General features: G+C 37.5%; 1 non-coding gene across 1 annotated transcript; it reads left to right on the forward strand.

Annotated features, from left to right (window-relative positions):
• The first annotated feature begins 15,313 nt into the window (after positions 1–15,313).
• Positions 15,314–15,385, forward strand: TRNAN-GUU (transfer RNA asparagine (anticodon GUU)). The gene has a single exon. It is a non-coding gene; the product is annotated as a tRNA-Asn (tRNA).
• The last annotated feature ends 3,643 nt before the right edge of the window (positions 15,386–19,028 follow it).

The raw sequence follows: 19,028 nt of genomic DNA on the forward strand, positions 1-19,028 counted from the left end.
GTTTCGGGTTCCGCATATGATTTCAAACATTGGCCATCGTCTGGTCCGAAAATACAGAGTTTGGTCCATTATCATCGATGGGTACGAAAATCGCCTGAAAAGTCCAGATGAAATCAAGGACCAAATGACCCTTATCAATTCTTCTTCTAAATTTTTAAATGTGTTTCGGGTTCCGCGTCAGATTTCAAACACTAGCCATCGTTTGGTTCGAAACTACGAACTTTGGTCCATTTTTGTTGGGTGGTATGAAAATTGCCCAAAAAGTCCAGTTGAAATCGAGTACCGGGAGAACCTTGTTGCATTCTTCTCCAAAATTTATAACTATGTTTCGGGTTCTGCACCAGATCTCAAACACTAGCCATCGTCTCGTTTGAAAATACCGATTTTGGCCCTTTTTTGTCGAGGGGTCCAAAAATCGCCCGAAAAGTCCAAATGAATTCTAGGACTGAGAGTCCCTTATATCATTCTTCTTCTAAATTTATAATTTTCTTTCAGGTTCCGCGTCAGATTTCAAAAACTAGCAATCGTCTTGTTCGAAAATATGGATTTCGGTCCATTTTAGTCGGGTGGTACGAAAATCGCTCGAAAAGTCCCAATGAAATCGAGGACCGAGAGACCCTTATAGCATTCTTCTCTAAAATTTATAACTATGTTTCAGGTTCCGCGCCAGATTTAAAACACTTGCCATCGTCTGGTCAGAAAATACAGATGTTGGTCCATTTTTGTCGAGGGGTACGAAAATCGTCTGAAAAGTCGAAATAAAATCAGCGACCGCGAGACGTTTATAGCATTCTTCCCCAAAATTTCTAAATTTGTTTCGGGTTCCACGCCAGATTTCAAACACTAGCCATCGTCTTGTACGAAATACCGTGAAAAGTCTAGATTAAATCGAGGACCAGTAGACTCTTATAGCATTCTTCTACTAAATTTATAAATGTGACTCGGGTTCCGCGTCAGATTTCAAACACTATCCATTGCTTGTTCGAAAATACGAATTTTGGTCTTTTTTTTCATGTGTACGAGAGACCCATATAGCATTCTTCTCCAAAATTTTTAAATGTGTTTCGGGTTCCGTGTCAGATTTCAAATACTAGCCATTGTCTTGTCCGAAAATACGGATTTTGGTCCGTTTTGGTCGGTTGGTACGAAACTCGCTCGAAAAATCCAAATAAAAACGAGGACCAAGAGACCCTTATAGCATTCTTCTCCAAAATTTATAACTGATTTTAGGACTTTGCGCCCAATTTTAAACACTAGCCATCGTCTTGTCCGAAAATACAAATTTCAGGCTATTTTAGTCGGGTAGTACGAAAGTCTCCAGAAAAGTCCAGTTGAAATCGAGGATCGGGCGACCCTTACAACATTTTTCTCCTAAATTTATAACAGTGTTTCGGGTTCAGTGTCAGATTTCAAACACTAACAATCATCTTGTTCGAAAATACAGATTGCGGTCCATTTTAGTCGGGTGGTACGAAAATCGCTCGAAAAGGCTAGATGAAATCTAGGACCTGGAGACCCTTATATCATTCTTCTCCAAAATTTAAAACAATGTTTCGGGTTACGCGTCATATTTCAAACACTAGCGATAGCCTTTTTTGAAAATACGGATTTCGGTCCATTTTGGTTGGATCGTATGAAAATTGCCTGAAAAGTCCAAATGAAATCAAGGACCAGAAGACCCTTGAAGCATTCTTCTCCCAAATTTATAACTTTGTTTCGAATTCCGAGCTAGATTTCAAACACTAGCCAAAGTGTGGTCCGAAAATACAGATTTTAGTCCATTTTTGTCGAAGGTACGAAAATCTCCCGAAAGGTTCAGATGAAATCGAGGACCGAGAGACCCTTATAGCATTGTTCTCCAAAATTTAAAACTGTGTTTCGCGTTTCACGCCAGACTTCAAACACTAGCAATCGTCTGGTCCGAAAATACGAATTTAGGTCCATTTTTGTCGGGTGATACGAAAATCTCCCAAAAAGACCACATGAAATCGAGGTCTATGAGACGCCTATAACATTCTTCATCTAAATTTATAACTGAGTTTCGGGTTCCGCCTCAGATTTCAAACACTAGCAATTCTCTTGTTCGAAATTTATAACTGTATTTCGGGTTCCGTGTCAAATTTCAAACACTAGCCCTCGTCTGGTCCGGAAATAGTAATTTCGGTCCATTTTTGTCGGGTGGTATGAAAATGGCCCAAAAAGTCTAGATCAAATCAAGGACTGGGAGACCCTTGTAGCATTCTTCTCCAAAATTTATAACTTTGTTTCGGGTTCCGTGTCAAATTTCAAACATTAGCCCTCATCTGTTCCGGATATACTGATTTCGGTCCATTTTTGTCGAATGGTATGAAAGTTGCCCGAAAAGTCCAGATGAAATCGAGAACCGGGAAACCCATATGGCATTCTTCTACAAAATTTATCATTGTGTTTCGGGTTCCGTGGGAGATTTCAAACACTAGCTATCGTTTGGTATGAAAGTCGCTCAAAACGTCCAGATGAAGTCGAGGAGAAGAAGATTCATGTAGCATTCTTCTCCTAAATTTATTACTGAGTTTCGGGTTATGCGTCAGATTTCAAATACTAGCCCTCGTCGGGTCCAAAAATACGAATTTAGGTCTATTTTTTTGGGTGATACTAAAATCGCCCACAAAGATCATATGAAATCGAGGAACGGGAGACCCTTATAACATTTTTCTCCTAAATTTATAACTCAGTTTCGGGTTCTGCCTCATATTTCAAACACTAGCAATTGTGTTCTTCGAAAATAGGGATTTCAGTCAATTTTTGTCGGGTGGTATGAAAATCGCCCGAAAATCCTAGATGAAATCGAATACCGGGAGACCCTTATAGCATTCTTCTCCAAAATTTATTTATGGTTTTTATCATCCGCGCCAGGTTTACAACACTTGCCATCGTTTGGTCTGAAAATATAGATTTCGGTCCTTTTTTGCCAAGGGGTAAGAAAATCGCCTGAAAATTCTAGATGAAATTGAGGATCGAGAGACCCTTATAGCATTATTCTCCTAAATTTATAATTGTGTTCCGAAAAACCCTGATGAAACCTGATGAAAATACAGATTTCGGTCCATTTTTGTCGGGTGGTACAAAAATAGCCCGAATAGTCCTAATGAAATCAAGGACCGGGAGACCCTTATAGAATTCTTCTCCAAAATATATAAAAGTGTTTCAGGTTCCGCATCAGATATCAAACACAAGCCATCGTCTGGTCCGAAAATACAGATTTTGATCCATTTTTGTAGAGGGATATGGAAATCGACTGAAAAGTCCAAATGAAATCGAGGACCGAGAGACCCTCATAGCATTTTTCTTCTAAATTTGTAACTGTGTTTTGGGTTTCGCGTCAGATTTCAAACACCAGCCATCGTCTTGTTTGAAAATACGGATTTCAGTCCATTTTTGTCGTGTATTACGAAAATCGCCGAAAAGTCCAAATGAAATCGAGGACCAAGACACCCTCATAGCATTCTTCTCCTAAATATATAACAGTTATTCTGGTTCCACGTCAGATTTCAAACACTAGCCATCGTCTATTCCAAAAATACAGACTCTCAGTCCTCGATTTCATTTGGACTTTTGGGGAGAGTTCTGTACCCCTCAAAAAAAGGGACCAAAATCTGTATTTTTCGACTAGATGATGGCTAGTGTTTGAAAAATGATGCGGAACCCGAAACAATGTTATATATTTTTGAAAAGAATGCTATAAGGGTCTCTCGTTCCTCGATTTCATTTGGACTTTTCAACGATTTTTGTATACCTGACAAAAATGGACCGAAATCCGTATTTTCAAAAAAATCGATGGGTAGTGTTTGAAATCTGATGTGGAACCCGAAACACATTTATAAATTTAGGAGAATAATGCTATAAGAGTCTATTGGTCCTTGATTTCATCTGGAAATTTAGGGAGATTCTCGTACCATGAGACTAAAATGGACTGATATATGTATTTTCAAACAACATGATGTCTAGTGTCTGAAATCTGATGCACAAACCGAAACACAGTTATAAATTTAGAAGAAGAATGCTTTAAGGGTCTATCGGTCCTCGATTTCATATGGACTTTTGGGGCAATTTTCGTACCACCCGACAATAATGGACCGAAATATGTATTTTCGAACTAGACAATGGATAGTGTTTGAAAACTGACGCGGAACCCGAACCACAATTCTAAATTTAGGAGAAGAATGCTATTAGAGTCTCCTAGTCCTCGATTTCATGTAGACATTTTCGGGCGATTTTTGTACCACCCGACTAAAATGGACTGAAATCCCTATTTTCGAACAAATGGATGGCAATTTTTTGAAATCTGACGAAGAAACCGAAACACATTTATAAATTTAGAAGGAGAATGCTATAAGAGTCTATTGGTCCTCGATTTCATCTGGACTTTTTGGGCGATTTTCGTACCACCCTTCTAAAATGGATATAAATCCGTATTTTTGGACTAGACGATGGCTAGTGTTTGAAATCCGAAACGGAACTCGGTACACAGATATAAATTTAGGACAAGAATGCTATAAGGGTATCTCGGTCCTCGATTTCATCTAGACTTTCCGGCAATTTTCGTACTACTCGACAAAATGGACTAAAATCTGTATTTTCAAACAAGACGATGGCTAGTGTTTGAAATCTGATGCTGAACGCGAAACATTGTTATATATTTAGGAGAAGAATTCTATATGGGTTTCCCGGTCCTCAATTTCATCTGGACTACTCGGGAAATTTTCGTACAACCCGACAAAAATGGACCGAAATCCGTATTTTCGAACAAGACGATGGATAGTGTTTGAAATCTGATGCGGAACCCAAAACATAGTTATAAATTTAGGAGAAGAATGCTATAATTGTAACCTGGTCCTCAATTTCATTTGGACTTTTCGGGCGGTTTTCGTACTACCCGATAAAAATGGAACGAAATATATATTTTCGGACCAGACGATAGCTTGTATTAGAAATGTGACACGGAACCCGAAGCACAGTTATATATTTACGAGAAGTATGCAATAAGAGTCTATTGGTCCGAGATTTCATATGGACATTTTAGGAGATTTTTGTACCACCCTACTAAAACGGATCGATATCCGTATTTTCGAACAAGACGATGGACAATATTTTAAATCTGATGCGGAACTCAAAATACATTTATAAACTTAGGAGAAGAATGCAATAAGAGTCTCCTGGTCCTCGATTTATTTTGGAGATTTAGGGAGATTTTCGTACCACTCGACTAAAATGGACCGATATCCGTATTTTCGAACAAGATGATGGCTAGTATTTAAAATCTGACGCAGAACTCGAAACACATTTATAAATTTAGAAGAAGAATGCTATAAGGGACTCTCAATCCTCGATTTCATTCGGACATTTCAGGCGATTTTCGTACAACCTAACTAAAATTGACTGAAATCTTTATTTTCGAATAAGACGAAGGCTAGTGTTTCTGACGCCGAAATCGAAATACAGTCGTAAATTTAGAAGAAGAATGCTATAAGGGTCACTCGGTCCTCTATTTCATCTAGACTTTTTGGGCGATATTCATACCCCTCGACAAAAATTGACCAACATTTGTATTTTCATACCAGACGATTCCTAGTGTTTGAAATATGACGCGTAACCTGAAACATTGTTATATATAAAGCAGAAGAATGATATAAGGGTCACTCGGTCCTCGATTTCATCTGGACTTTTCGGGCTACATTCGTACCACACGACAAAAAAGGACCGAAATCCATATTTTCTAACAAGACGATGTCTAGTGTTTGAAATCTGACGCATAACGCGAAACACTGTTACATATTTAAGAGAAGAATGCTGTAAGGGTATCTCGATTCTCGATATCATCTGCATATTTCAGGCAATTTTTCGGACCAAACGAGGGCTAGTGTTTGAAATTTTACGTAGAACCGAAAACACAGTTATAAATTAAGGACAAAAATGTTATAAGAGTCTTCTGGTACTCGATTTCATCTGCACATTTCGGGCAATTTTCGTGCCACCCGACTAAAATGGTCCGATATACATATTTTCGAACAAGATGATGGCTAGTGTTTCAAATCTGACGTGGAATCCGAAACACATTTATAAATTTAGAAGAAGAATGCTATAAAGGTCTCTCGGTCCTCGATTTCATATGGACTTTTCGTACCACTCGACAAAAATGGAACAAATCTGCATTGTTGGACCACGCTTTGGCTAGTGTTTGAAATCTAGCGCGGAACTCGAAACACAGTTATAAATTTTGGAGACGAATGCTACAAGGGTCTCCCGGTCTTCGATTTCATCTTGACTTTTCGGCCAATTTTAATACGATCCAACTAAAATGAACCGAAATCTGTATTTTCGAAAAAGACTATGGCTAGTATTTGATATTCCGGGCGATTTAACTACCACCCGACCAAAATGGACCGAAATCCGTATTTTCGAACAAGACAATTGTTAGTTTTTGAAATCTGATGCGGAACCTGAAACACAATCATAAATTTAGAAGAAAAATGTTATAAGGGTTTGTTGGTGCTCGATTTCATCTGGACTTTTCAAGCGATTTTCGTACCCCTCAACAAAAATGGACCAAAATTTGTATTTTCGGACCAGTCGATGACTAGTGTTTGATATCTGACGCGGAACCCGTAAGACTGTTATATATTTAGGAGAAGAATGCTTTAAGGTTCTCCAGGTCCTCGATTTCATCTGGACTTTTCGGGCGTTTTTCGTACCACCCGACTAAAATGGGATGAAATCCATATTTTCCAACAAGACGATGGCTTATGATTGTATTCTAACGGGGAACCCAATACACAGATATAAATTTAGATGAAGAATGTTATAAGGGTGTCTCGGTCCTCGACTTCATTTGGACTTTTCGGGCGATTTTCTTACCACGCGACAAAAATGGACCAAAATCCGTATTTTCGAACAAGACGATGGCTAGTGTTTGAAATCTGAGGCGGAACCCGAAACTCAGTTATAAATTTAGGAGAAGAATGCTATAAGGGTCTCCTGGTCCTCGATTTCATCTGCTCTTTACAGGCGATTTTCGTACCACCCGACAAAAATGGACCGAAATTTATATTTTCAGACCAGACGATGGCTAGTGTTTGAAATCTGGCCCGTAACCCGAAACACAATTATAAATTTTGGAAAAGAATGCTATAAGGGTATCTTAGTCCTCGATTCCATCTGGACTTTTCGGGCGACTTTCGTACCAACCAACTAAAATGGACAGTAATCCGTATTTTCGAAAAAGACGATTGTTAGTGTTTGAAATCTGAGCCGAAACCCGAAACACAATTACAACTTTAGAAGAAGAATGCTATAAGGGTCTCTTGGTCCTCGATTACATTTGGACTTTTAGTGCGATTTTCGTACTACCCGACTAAAATGGACCGAAATCCCTATTTTTGAAAAAACGATGGCTAGTTTTTGAAATCTGACACGGAACCCGAAACACAGTTACAAATTTATAAGAAGAATCGTATCACTGTCTCCAAGTCCTCAATTTCATCTAGACTTTTTGGGCGATTTTCTTACCCCTCGAAAAAAATGGAACGAAATGTATTATTCGGACCAGATGATGGCTAGTGTTTGAAATCTGATGTGGAATCCGTATTTTTGGACCAAACGATGGCTAATGTTTGAAATATTACGCGAGACCCGAAGCACAATTATATATTTTGGAGAAGAATGCTACTAGGGTTTCCCGGTCATCGATTTCATCGACAAAAAAGGACCGAAATTCGTATTTTAGAACAAGATTATGGCTAGTGTCTAAAATCTGACGCGGCACCTGAAAAACAGTTATAAATTTAGAAGAAAAATGCTATAAGGGTCTCCCTATTCTCGATTGCATCTGGACTTTTAGGGCGATTTTCGTACCACCCAACAAAAATGGACCGAAATTCGTATTTTCAGACGAGACGATGGCCGAAAAACAGTAATAAATTTTTTAGAAGAATGTTATAAGGGTCTTCTAGTCCTCAATATCATTTGGTCTTTTGTGCGATTTTCATACTACACGACTAAAATGGACCGAAATTCGTATTTTTGAACAAAACGATGGTTAGTAATTGAAATTTGTCATGGAACCTGAAACACAATTATAAATTTTGGAGAAGAATGTTATAAAGGTCTTCCGGTCCTCGATTTCATCTGGACTTTTTGGACGATTTTCGTACCACCCTACTAAAATGAACTAAAATCTGTATTTTCGATCAAAACGATGGTTAGTGTTTGAAATCTGATACAGAACCTGGAACACAGTTATAAATTTTGGAGAAGAATGCTATAAGGGTCTCTCGGTCCTCGATTTCATTTGGACTTTTAGGGCAATTTTCGTAACCCTCGAAAAAAAAGGACTCAAAACTGTATTTTCAAATAAGACGAGGGCTAGTGTTGGAAATCTAACTCGGAACCTGAAACACAATTATAAATTTTGGAGAAGAATTCTACAAGGGTCTCTCGGTCCTCAATTTCGCTTGGACTGTTCGGTTGATTTTTGTGTCCGACAAAAATGTGCCAAAATCTGTATTTTCAGACCAGACGATGGCTAGTGTTTGATTTTTGACGCGCAACCTGAAGCACAATTATAAATTTTGGAGAAGAATGATATAAGGGTCTCCCAGTCCTCGATTTCACTTAGATTTTTCGGTCGATTTTCGTACCACCTGGCTAAAAAGGACCGAAATTCGTATTTTCGAACAAAACGATGGTTAGTGTTTGAAATCTTGCTCGGAACCCGAAACACAGTTACAAATTTTGAAGCAGAATGCTATAAGGGTCTCCTGTTCTCGATTTCATCTAGACTTTTCGGGCGATTTTTGTATCACCCGACAAAAATGGACCAAAATTCGTATTTTCTTACAAGACGATGGCTAGTGTTTGAAATCTGATGCTCAACCCAAAACACAATTTTTAATTTTGAAGAATGCTAGAAGGCTATCCCGGTCCTCGATTTCATCTGGTCTTTTCGGGCGATTTTTGTACCACCCAACAAAAATAAACCGAAAATTGTATTTTCGGACCAGATGATGGCTAGTGTTGGAAATCTGACGCGGAACGCGAAACACAGTTATAAATTTTGGTGAAGAATGCTATAATGGTCTCCCGATCCTCGATTTCATTTGGATTTTCGGGCGATTTTCGTACCACCCGACTAAAATGGACCGAAATCCGTATTTTTGATCAAGACAATGGCTAGTGTTTCAAATCTAACGCAGAACCCGATTTCATTTGGACTTTTCGGTCGACTTTCGTATCGATCGACGGTAATGGACCAACATCTGTATTTTTGGACTAGACGATGGCTAGTGTTTGAAATCTAGCGCGGAACCCGAAACAAAGTTATAAATTCTAGAGAAGAATGCTATAAGGGCTTCCCGGTCCTCGATTTCATGTGGACTTTTCCGGCAATTTTCGTACCACCTGACTAAAACGGATCGAAATTTCTATTTTCAAACAAAACGATGGATTAGTGTTTGAAATCTGGTGCAGAACCTGAAACACAATTATAAATCTTGGAGAAGTATGCTATAAGGGTCTTCAGGTCCTCGATTTCATCTAGAATTTTTGGACGATTTTCGTTCTACGTTAGATTTGAAACACTAGCCATCGTCTTGTTCAAAAAAATGGATTTCGGTCCATTTTAGTCGGGTGGTACGAAAAAGCGCCTGAAAAGTCTAGATAAAATCGAGGACTGGGAGACCAATATAGCATTCTTCTCCAAAATTTATAACTATGTTTCGTATTCCGCGTAAGATTTCAAACACTAGCCATCGTCTGGTCCAAAAATACGATTTTCGATCTATTTTTGTTGGGTAGTACAAAAATCGCTCGATAAGAACAGATGAAATCGACCACCAAAAAACCCTTATAGCATTCTTCTCCAAAATATTTAATTGTGTTTCGTGTTCCGCTTCAGAATTCAAACACAAGTCATTGGTCGATTTTGTCGCCTGAAAAGTCTAGATGAAATCGAGCACCAGGAGACCCATATAGCATTCTTCTCCTAAATTTATAACTGTTGTTCGGGTTCTGTGTCTTATATTTCAAACACTAATCATCGTTTGGTCTGAAACTACAGACTTTGGTTGGGGTTCCTCGCCAACATTCAAACACTAACCATCGTTTTGTTTGAAGATACGAATTTCAGTCCCTTTTAGTCGAGTGGTACGAAAATCGCCGGAAAAGTCAAGATGAAATTGAGGACTAGGAGACCCTTATAGCATTCTTCTCCAAAATTTATAACTGTTTTTCGGGCTCCACCCCAGATTTTAAACACTAGCCATCATGTGGTCCGAAAATACAAATTTCGGTTCATTTATGTTGGGTGGTAGAAAAATTGCCCAAAAAGTCCAAAGGAAATCGAGGACCGGGACACCCTTACAACATTCTTCTTCTAAATTTATAATCGTGTTTCAGGTTTCGCGTCAGATTTCAAACACTAGTCATAGTCTTGTTCGAAAATACGAATTTTGGTCCATTTTAGTCAGGTGGTATGAAAATCTCCCGAAATGTCCAAATGAAATCGAGGACTGGGAGACCCTTATAGCATTCTTCTCAAAATTTATAAATGTGTTTCGCGTTCCGTGCCAGATTTCAAACACTTACCATCGTTTTGTTCGAAAATACGAATTTCGGTCCATTTTATTCAGGTGGTACGAAAATCGACCAAAAAGTCAAGATAAAAACGAAGATTGGGAGACTCTTATATCATTCTTCTCCAAAATTTAAAATTGTGTTTCAGTTTCTGCGTTAGAATTCCAACACTAGCCATCGTCTTGTTCGAAAATACGGATTTCGATCCATTTTTGTCGAATGGTACGAAAATCGCCCGAAAAGTCCAGATGAAATCGAGGACTGGGAAACCCTTATATCATTCTTCTCCAAAAAGCTTAAATGTGTTTCGGGTTCCGCGTCAGAATTCAAACACTACCATTGTCTGGTCCGAAAATACGGATTTCGGTCTATTTTGGTCGGATGGTACCAAAATCGCCCGAAAAGTCCAGTTGAAATCGAGGACTGGGAGATCCTTATAGCATTCTTCTCAAAAATTTATATCTGTTTTTCGGGCTCTACACCCGATTCTAAACACAAGCCATCGTCTAGTCTGAAAATACGAATTTTGGTCCATTTTTGTTGGGTGGTCCGAAAATCGCCCAAAAAGCTAGATGAAATTGGGGACTAGGAGACCCTTATAACATTCTTCTCCATAATTTATAACTGTTTTTCAGTTTCCACCCCAGATTTCAAACACTAACCATCGTTTTGTTCAAAAATACGAATTTTGGTCCATTTTAGTCAGGTGGTACGAAAATCCACCGAAAAGTCCAGATAAAATCGAGGACTGGGTGTCTCTTATATCATTGCTCTCCAAAATTTATAATTGTGTTTCGGGTTCCGCTTCAAAATTCAAACACTAGCCATCGTCTAGTCCGAAAATACAGATTTTGGCATATTTTTCTCGTTGGGTACGAAAATCAACCGAAATGTCAAGATGAAATCGAGGACCAGGAGACCCTTACAACATTCATCTCCAAAATTTAAAATTGTGTTTTGGTTTCTGCGTCAGAATTCAAACACTAGCCATCGTCTTGTTCGAAAATACAGAGAGACCCTTATATCATTCTTCTCCAAAAAGCTTAACTGTGTTTCGGGTTACCCGTCAGAATTCAAACACTACCATTGTCTAGTCCGAAAACATGGATTTCGGTCCATTTTGGTCGGATGGTACGAAAATCGCCTGAAAAGTCCAGATGAAATCATGGACCGGGAGACGCTTATAACATTCTTCTCAAAAATTTATACAGTTTTTCGGGCTCTGCGCCCGATTTTAAACACAAGCTATCATCTAGTCTGAAAATACGAATTTTTGGTCCATTTTTGTTGGGTGGTACGAAAATCGCCCAAAAAGCTAGATGAAATCGAGGACTGGGAGACCTTTATAGCATTCTTCTCCAAAATTTATAAATGTGTTTCGCATTCCGCATCTGATTTCCAAAACTAGCCCTCGTCTGGTATGAAAATATAGATTTTGGTCCATTTTTGTCGAGGGTTACGAAAATCGCCTGAAAAGTCCAGATGAAATCTAGGACCGAGAGACCCTTATAGCATTTTTCTCAATAATTTATACCTGTGTTCTGGGTTCTGTGTCAGATTTCAAACACTAACCATCGTTTTGTTCGAAAATACATATTTTGGTTCATTTTAGTAGGGTGGTACGAAAATCGTCCAAAAATTCCAGATAAAATCGGGGACCGGGAGACCCTTATAGCATTCTTCTCCAAAATTTATTGTTGTGTTTCAGGTTCCGCGCCAGATTTCAAACACTAACAATCGTTTTGTTTGAAGATACCAATTTCAGTCCGTTTTAGTTGGGTGGTACGAAAATCGCCGGAAAAGTAAAGATGAAATCGAGGAATAGAAGACCCTTGTAGCATTCTTCGCCAAAATTTATAATGTTTTTCGGGCTCCGCCTCAGATTTTAAATACTAGCCATCGTGTGGTCCGAAATTACGAATTTCGGTTTATTGTTGTTGGGTGGTACGAAAATTGCCCAACTAGTCCAAATGAAATCGTGGACTGGGATACCCTTACAACATTCTTCTTCTAAATTTATAATTTTGTTTCAGGTTATGCCTCAGATTTCAAACACAAACCGTAGTCTTGTTCGAAAATACGAATTTAGGTCCATTTTAGTCAGGTGGTATGAAAATCGCCCGAAAAGTCCTGATGAAATCGAGGACTGGGAGACCCTTATAGCATTCTTCTCCTAAATTTATAACTGAGTTTCGGGATCCGCGTCAGTTTTCAAACACTAGAAATCCAGTTGTACGAAAATACGGACCAAAATATGGACTTTTCGGGCAATTTTCGTACCCCTCGACAAATATGGACCAAAATATGTATTCTCGAAACTCAGTTCAAATCTGCCGCGGAACTCGCAACATAGTTATAAATTTTGGATAAGAATGCTATAAGGTTTTCCCGGTCGTTGATATCATCTAGATGTTTCTGGCGATTTTCATAACACCCGACAAAAATGGACCGAAATAAGTATTTCTGGAACAAAATGCTATAAGGGTCTCCCGATCCTCGATTTCATCTGGACTTTTCGGGCGATTTTTATACCACTAGACTAAAATGGATTGAAATCCGTATTTTCGGACCAGACGATTGCTAGTGTTTGAAATTTGACATGGAACCCAAAATATAGTTATCAATTTAGAAGAAGAATGCTATAACGGTCTCTCGGTCGTCGATTTCATTTGGACATTTTGGGCGATTTTCGTACCCCTCGACAAAAATGAACCAAAATCTATATTTTCGGACCATACGATGGCTAGTGATTGAAATCTGACTCGGACTCGATGGTTAGTGTTTGAAATCTGACATGGAACCCAAAATACAGTTATAAATTTAGAATAAGAATGCTATAAGGGTCTTTCGGTCGTCGATTACATCTGGACTTTTCGAGCGATTTTCGTACCCCTCTACAAAAATGGACCAAAATCTATATTTTCGGACCAGACGATGGCTAGTGTTTGAAATCTAGCGCAGAACTCAAAACACAATTATAAATTTTGGAGAAGAATACTATAAGGGTCTCTCGGCCCTCGATTTCATCTGGACTTTTTAGGGGATTTTCTTACCCCGTGACAAAAAGGACCGTAATCTATATTTCTGGACCAGACGATGACAAATGTTTAAAATCTAGCGCGGGACCTAAAAACTAGTAATAAATTTTGGAGAAGAATGCTATCAGGGTCTCCCGGTCCTTGATTTCATCTGGACTTTTAAGGTGATTTTCGTACCACCCTAGAAAAACGATCGTAAGTGTTTGGAATCTGTTGCAGAACTCGAAACACAATTATAAATTTTGGAGAAGAATGCTATAAAGGTCTATGGGTCTTCGATTTCATCTGGACTTTTTGGAGAATTTTCGTACCACGCTACAAAACGATTGTTGGTGTTTGAAATCGGACAAGAAACTCGAAAACAGTTATAAATTTTGGAGAAGAATTCTATAAGGGTCTCATGGTCCTCGATTTCATCTGGACTTTTCGGACAATTTTCATACTACCTGACTAAAATGGACTGAAATCCGTATTTTCGAACAAGACTATGGCTAGTGTTTGAAATTTAACCTAAAACCTGAAACACAGTTATAAATTTTGGAGAAGAATTCTATAAGGGTCTCTCGGTTCTTGATTTTATCTGCACTTTTCGGGCGATTTTCGTACTCCTCGACAAAAAATGGACCAAAATCTGTATTTTTTGGATCAGACGATGTCTACTGTTTGAATTTTGACGCGGAAACCGAAACACAATTATAAATTTTGGAGAAGAATGCTATAAGGGTCTCCCGGTCCTTGATTTCATCTGGACTTTTTGGGCGATTTTCGTACCACATAACAAAAATTGACTGAAATTCAAATTTTCGGAATAGAGGATGGCTAGTGTTTAAAATCGGGTGCGGATCTTGAAAAACAGTTATAAATTTTTGAGAAGAATGCTATAAGGGATTCCCGGTCCTTGATTTCATCTAGACTTTTCGATGAATTTTCATACAACCCAACCAAAATGGACCGAAATCTGTATTTTCGGAATAGACAATGGCTAGTGTTTGAAATTTGACGCGGAACCCGAAACACTTTTATAAATTTTGGAGAAGAATTCTATAAGGGTCTCCGGGTCCTTGATTGGATCTGGACTTTTATGCTGATTTTCGTACCATATGGCCAAAATGGACCGAAATCCGTACTTTCGGATCAGACGATGGCTAGTGCTTGAAATCTGACGCATAACCTAATTTCATCTATACTTTTAGGTCAATGTTCGTACCGATCGACAAAAATATGTCAAAATCTGAATTTTCGTACCAGATGATGGAGAAGAATGATATAAGGGTCTTCTAATCCTCCATTCGAAATCTGGCACGAAACACAGTTATAATTTATGGAGAAGAATGCCATACGGGTCTCCGGGTTCTTGATTTCATCTGGACTTTTCGGGTGATTTTCATACCACCTAACTAAAATGTACCTAAATTAGTATTTTCGAACAAGATTATGGCTAGTGTTTGAAATTTGACGCGTAACCTGAAACGGCCTGTAGCTCAGAGGATTAGAGCACGTGGCTACGAACCACGGTGTCGGGGGTTCGAATCCCTCCTCGCCCACAACTGGCTAAAAGGGGAAGGCCCTTGGGGGTAGGAAAATCAATCATGATCGGCCTAGTGGAACGAGAGCTATGAAACTTAGGTATGGGTATTTTGTCGAAATCGAATAGAATTTGTCGTTGTTCCTCAGTAGCTCAGTGGTAGAGCGGTCGGCTGTTAACCGATTGGTCGTAGGTTCAAATCCTATTTGGGGAGAGTTGATTCATTCCGAATTCAAAAATTGGGAAGGAAAAGGTTCGCTTGTTAAGTAAGAGTAGGTAACACGTTACCCCTGTCTTTGTTTCTATTACATTCTAGTCGTTTTGGAATACTCCATTGTTCTACAGTATAAATTTAGAAGAAGAATGATATAAGGGTGTCTCAGTCCTCGATTTTCATTTGGACTTTTTGGGCAATTTTCGTACCACCTAACAAAAATGAACCGAAATTCGTATTTTCAGACCAGACGATGGCTAGTGTTTAAAATCTGAGGCAGAGCCCGGAAAATAGTTATAAATTTTGGAGTAGAATGCTATAAAGGTCTCTTGGTCCTCGATTTCATCTAGACTTTTCTGGCGATTTTCGTACCACCCAACTAAAACAATGGTTAGTGTTTGTGTCTTCAATTAAATTTTCGTACCATCAGACTAAAATCGACCAAAATCTGTATTTTTGAACAAAACGATGGTTTATGTTCGGAATCTGACACGGAACCCGAAACACAGTTACAAATCTTGGAGAAGAATGCTATAAGGGTCTCTCGTACACATGACAAAAATGGATCGAATTTCGTATTTTCGAACAAGCAATGGATAGTGTCTGAAATCTTACACAGAACCCGATTTCATCTAGACTTTTCGGGGTATTTTCGTACAAGACGATGGCTATTGTTTGAAATCTGGCGCAGAACCTGAAACCTAGTTATAAATTTTAGAAAAGAATGCTATAAGGGTCTCTCGGTCCTCGATTTCATCGGGACTTTTCAAGCGATTTTTGTACCACCCGACTAAAATGGACGAAATCCGTATTTTCGAACAAGCAATGGATAGTGTTTGAAATATGACGCGGAACCCGAAAGAAAATTATAAATTAGAAGAAGAATGATATAAGGGACTCTCGGTCTTCGATTTCATCTGGACTTTTCGAGAGATTTTCGTACCCCTCCACAAAAAAGGACCAAAATCAGTATTTTCAGACCAGACGATGGCTAGTGTTTGGGATCTGGTGTAGAACCCGAAACACAGTTATAAATTTTGGAGAAGAATGCTATAAGGGTCTCCATGTACTCGATTTCATCCGGACTTTTTGTGCAATTTTTGTACCACCAGACAAAATAAACCAAAGTCCGAAGTTTCGGACAAAACAATACTTAGTGTTTGAAATATAAGACACATAACTCGAAACACAGTTACAAATTTAGGAGAAGAATGCTATAAGGGTCTCCAGGTCCTCGATTTCATCTAGACTTTTCAGGCGATTTTTTTATCACCCGACAAAAATCGACCGATGGCTAGTGTTTCAATTCTGATGCGGAACCCAAAACATAGTTATAGATTTTGAAGAAGAATGGTATAAGGGTTTCTTGGTCCTCAATTTCATCTGGTCTTTTCAGGCAATTTTTGTACCACTTGACAAAAATAGGACCAAAAATCGTCTTTTCGGACCAAACGATGGCTAATGTTTCATATCTGGCGCAGAACCGGAAACACAGTTATAAATTTTGGAGAAGAATGTTATAATGGTCTCCTGGTCCTCGATTTCATTTGGACTTTTCGAGCGATTTTCGTACCACCCGATTAAATGAACCAAAATTCGTATTTTCGAACAAGACGATGGCTAGTGTTTGAAATCTGACGCAGAACCCGAAACACAGTTATAAATTTAGAAGAAGAATTCTATAAGGGCCATTTGATCCTCGATTTGATCCGGACTTTTCAGGCGATTTTCGTACCCATCGATGGCCAATTTACGGACCAGACGATGGCCAATTTTTGAAATCATACGCAGAACCCGAAACACAGTTATAAATTCAGGAGTAGAATGCTATAATAAGAGTTTTCTGTTCCTCGATTTCGTCTGGTCTTTTAGGGCGATTTTTGTACCACACGACAAAAATAGAACGAAAATCGTATTTTCGGACCATATGATGGCTAGTGTTTGAAATCTGGCACGGAACCTGAAACACAATTATAAATTTTAGAGAAGAATGCTATAATGGTCTCCCGATCCTCGATTTCATATGGACTTTTTGGGCGATTTTCGTACCACCTAACTAAAATGGACCGAAATCGGGTGGTACAAAATCCCCGATTTCACCTAGACTTTCTAGGCAATTTTTGTACCACCCGAAAAAAATGGAACGAATTTCGTATTTTTAGACTAAATGATGGCAAATGTTCAAAATATGACCCGAAACACAATTATAAATTTTGGAGAAGAATGTTTTTTAATTATTACATTATTTGACAACTCTATTTTATTAAATGTTATTAATATATTTGATTTATAGTTTTACTTCATAAAGAAGATAATAATATCATATAATAAAATAGAGTTGTCAAATAAATATGAAATTATTAATTTATTGGATAATTCTATTTTATTATATGTTATTATTTTTTTGGTTATTTATTACAACTACATAACGAAGATATTAATAACGTATAATAAAACAGAGTTGTCAAATAAATATGAAATTATTAATTTATTGGATAATTCTATTTTATTATATGTTATTATTTTTTTGGTTATTTATTACAACTACATAACGAAGATATTAATAACGTATAATAAAACAGAGTTGTCAAATAAAGTAATAATTACATATTAATTTTAAAACTCAATTTGATTATATGTTATTATTATTTTCGTTATATAGTACAACTACAAAACGAAGATATTAATAACGTATAATAAAACAGAGTTGTCAAATAAATATGAAATTATTAATTTATTGGATAATTCTATTTTATTATATGTTATTATTATCTTCATTTTAAAGTTTGACTGCATAACGAAGATAGTAAAATCATTTAATGAAATAGAGTTGTCAAATAAATATATAATTATTACTTTATTTGACAAATCAAAGTTATTACAAGTTATTATTATCTTCGTTTTATAAAACTATAATAATAACATATAATAAAATACAATTGTCAAATAAATTAATAATAACATATTTATTTGACAACTCTGTTTTATTATACGTTATTATTATCTTTGTTTTGTAGTTGAACTAAATAACGAAAATAATAATAACATATAACAAAATTGAGTTGTAAAGTTGTCAAATAAAGTAATAACTACATATTTATTTTGTTGGACTTTAGTCCTTGAATCCTAATTTTGACATAATTAACAAACATACAATGTTCATACATCATATGATAAATCTAACTTTTTAATTGAGCAAGATTTCAGGAACAACAATTCAATCCTACACACTTGATACAAATTGCTTGGAACACAAGAAATCAACAAAAGTTGATCATTGACTGAGTAAATCGATTGGGAAATCGATTTCATAACAAGGGTGTAAGGAAACATAACTGTTTGTGATTGTATAATCGATTAGGCAATCGACTAGCACAATTAGAAATGAAAATTGCACAAGTCAGTGGCAACCTGTTTTCAGGCAAATCGATTGTACATATCACAAATCAAAAACTGATTGAAACCAATCGACTGGCAAATCGATTGATCAAGTCACAGTGAGGATCCAATTTACAGGGTAATCGATTGGCAAATCGATTGCTTAGATAATATTTGAAAAATAACTTACCTTGTGACAAACACAATCGATTGGACAATCTATTGTGTGTATTTCAATCATGTTAAGTTTGGTTGCAATCGATTG

Source organism: Cicer arietinum, chromosome 5, assembly GCF_000331145.2.
Source record: "Cicer arietinum cultivar CDC Frontier isolate Library 1 chromosome 5, Cicar.CDCFrontier_v2.0, whole genome shotgun sequence".
Classification (NCBI taxonomy): domain Eukaryota; kingdom Viridiplantae; phylum Streptophyta; class Magnoliopsida; order Fabales; family Fabaceae; genus Cicer; species Cicer arietinum.